Source organism: Tupaia chinensis, unplaced genomic scaffold (genome assembly GCF_000334495.1).
Source record: "Tupaia chinensis unplaced genomic scaffold, TupChi_1.0 Scaffold140308_1, whole genome shotgun sequence".
NCBI lineage: Eukaryota > Metazoa > Chordata > Mammalia > Scandentia > Tupaiidae > Tupaia > Tupaia belangeri.
The window spans coordinates 534,813-538,281 of NW_006200185.1; the positions used below are offsets into that span (position 1 = coordinate 534,813).

The 3,469-nt window shown below is 32.5% G+C and overlaps 1 protein-coding gene across 2 annotated transcripts in view; it reads left to right on the forward strand.

Annotated features, from left to right (window-relative positions):
- Nucleotides 1-2,629, forward strand: part of RAP2C (RAP2C, member of RAS oncogene family) — a 16,337-nt gene extending 13,708 nt beyond the window's left edge. For both annotated transcript variants that reach the window (XR_003546870.1, XM_006162609.2), the window contains one exon: nt 123-2,629. The gene's annotated coding sequence lies outside the window, so the exon portion shown is untranslated. The remainder of the gene's footprint in view (nt 1-122) is intronic.
- Nucleotides 2,630-3,469: the final 840 nt, after the last annotated feature.

Here is a 3,469-nt window from a genome sequence, read left to right on the forward strand (position 1 = left end):
TGTGCTATATTGTTACTCTTATTTCCATTTCTGTGTGTATATACATCTGTTGTCAGTGTTCTCTTTTAAAACTGTAATCTCTATTTCTATATTTTTATGACTTTTTAAAATCTTAATTGCAGATAAAACTCAGAGGAAATTTGCACAGATGCTGCTTTGGAGAACTTTACAACCTGGGTTGCAGAACTGAGCCTTGGTAAACCTGTCTCTATTACAGCATGTTGCCATACATCTACTTAAGTGCATAAGGTCTTTGGCCTTCAAGATCCATCGACCTTAAATGGGAATGCTTAGCACGTTTACCATACGTTTAAAATCTGTTCTTTATCAATCAGTCCTTTTATAGCTTTCTAAGTTCTTATTGATGGCTAATATGCAAGGGTTAATTTTTAATATTTTAATTGATTTCTTTAATCAGTTTCTCAACTTGTATTTATTAAATACTCAAACTCAGTATTACCTACTCAATGCCTTTTAAAAGAAAGTTATAATGGAGAAAAAAATTGAGCCTTAAACAAATGGTTACTTCTGTATATTACCTCGTACCAGTGCTTCATCCTATTTGTAAAATCTTTCTCCTTTAAATGGTTGGTTAATACTTTGAGACTTTGTTTACGTGTGGCAGTGTTGTAAAAAGTAACTAAAGATCACATTTTACCTGTATGGATGGAATATCCCTTTTCTTCAAGGGCAGTTTGTGATGTGTTTTTGTAATTAACTAACATGTTCTGAAAGTGACAATTGATATTTGAAATTGACTGTAGACCATTTAGTTGAAGAGTTAAGCATTCAATTCCATTAGGTTTTCACATGTGTTAATCTCATTTACAGCATCAAATTGCGAATTGCGGCAGTAACATTTTCCTTTCTGTGAAGTTCTAAATTTAGTTATGACCTACTTAGCAATGCCTTTGAAAAGGGATATTGTATCCATGGTAAATTAATTGTATACCTAAACAGAGATAGCTCAGCTTTGCCTGTCAGGCTTGTAATTGACATCTAGTAGACTTCTGCACATGTAAAATTGAATTCAAATAAAATCATATATACTTTCTAGTTCTTACTATTTGTCTTTCTGAATAATAGTTTAAAGCAATATTTGTTAAAGTTTTCTTGCACTATCACAATTGCTTTTTAGTTATTTTGCAAGAAGCATGTTCGTAGTAGAGACAAAATCTGTGTAACAGGAGGGAGGATAGCACCAAGTCTCTGGGCTATTTTTTATTTTTGCAAATGTGCTTTCTAATAGCCATTGCCTTCCATGTTGTTTACCTAATCAGCACATTTTGTCTGAATACTTGAACATTTTAACAGTAACACAGGTATAGAAACAGAAAGGAAACTTCTAGAATGAGTAACGTTTTGGTTCAGTTTTAACATCACGAGGAGCGCTTTTTCTAGCAATGATCTTTAAATTATGTAAGTTTGACAGTATTTTTTGTCGTTTTAATTTGACTTTAGTTGTGTGCTTTTAATTTGCAGAAGTTAGTAACTGCAGCTCACCTACTGCACCAAAGTTCTCGATTTTAGGAGCCCAGCTTTAGTCATTTGAACATGCTTCTAAATAAAACAAAACAAAACAAACCAAAACTATACTTTTGATCTATACGAATAGCTCAATAACTTTGTCAAGGAAAGCTCTAATATATGCAGTGATGGTTTATGGAAGGGTGTGGCAATTTAAAATTTATATTGTGTGTGATGTTCAAATAAAGTGATATCTACATTCATGTGATTTATTGGTCAGCATGGCCATTAATTATTGAGTAGAAATTGATTAAACTTTGATTTCCTTTTTTTAAATCGTGTTGCATTTGATTCCTGATAAAATTCCCTCAAAGTGAACTCTGGTTCTTAACATTTGGATTTTATAGTGAGATTGTAAGGGTAGAGGCAATTGAAACATTGTTCCTTATTTATAAACTGCTTAAAATGAATATTTAAGTTTGCACTTTAATACCAAACTTAAAACCAAACACTCATTTCAAAGTAGGTGACGTGATAGTGGTTCATCTTTACTAGCTGTGTAAAATTCTAAAGGAATCAAATAATTCATGATGATTTAAATTTTCTGCAGATTATTCATTTTTTAGACAGTGTTTCTTTCCTACAGTATTCTCTCCCTCTCCTCTCTGTCTCTCTGTCTCTCTCTCTCAATTACAGTGTTCATTGTCATTGACCTCAGCAGCAAATTTAACTTGAATTCACTTAGGATCACAGGAATCAGGGGAAAGTGATTTTTAAAGATGGTTTCTCCAGCACATTTTAAGAAAAGGGACCAAAAGTTATTTTAGCTTCCTCAATAGATTGCATGTTGCTTATTAGGATAATAAATTAATATTAAATGCAATATATGTCTTGTCTTTACTATGGCATCTGTTTAGGAGTTGTTCAAATCACTGCAGTAGGGCTCTGCAAATAAAATCATGTAATCTATTATCATCCATCTAATGTACTGTAACTTTATCCGTGAGAGGTCAAATCGCGAATAACAAGTACAAACATTGAACAATTACCTATAAAGATTTGTAAAAGTAAAATTTTTCCAATAGATTTCATTCTTGTCATTTTGTAAGACGACCCTGCAGTCCACCTGTTTGTAACTTTTTTAATAAAATAGACATCTGTATTACTGAGGCCGGTTTCTTTCATCATTTGGTGTATTGCTTCTCATTCTAGATTTGCTAACTTACAAATCTTTCTCATAACTGAAAGTAATTTTTTAGCAAATTATAATGTGTATTTCAGTACATGTTGAAACAGAAAAATCAAATGTTGGTTCCCTTGTTTGCTTAGTCAACATTCTGACATAGGTGTGGGGAATCTGAGATATGTCCTAAAATGTAATAATTTAAGTGATTTGAATAACTTATTAATAAACCCAAAATAAGAATGGGTAAAAGAATACTGTATATAAGTTGGCCTATGCAGAAAGTAGATCAAGTATAAGTTTGTTAACTGGGGATTGATCATGTATAGAAGATTTCAGATAATGTTAAGCAATGTAATTAAATTTAGAAATACTGAATTAAGAAAATTCAACACAATTATGCTGTCACTTTGTTTTATCCAAGGAAAGATTTTGCTAATCACTTTAATTCACTGCCTAACTCATTATTTTTAGATTATTTAGATGAAGAGATTTAAAACTCAATCAGTCTTTTCTTTGGACAATCTTATCTGTCCAAATGTATGTGGACTACATTTAAAAAAAATTGTATATGGGTAGGCAGGTGTATATACCGGTGTCATAACATAGACAAATCTTACTGTGTCTTACCATTAATAATAGGTCTTAATAATAGGTCTTTGGTTGGGCTCCAGACACCTCCTTTATGTTGTATTAGATGCTGTCATTGCAGTGCAAAAGCCCTTTTCTACAATTAAAGCACTCGTGATTTCAGGACTTTCCCTCCCTGCCCCCGCACCCCCCCCCCCACTGCAGGGGGAGTATTGGTCTATTCGCAAA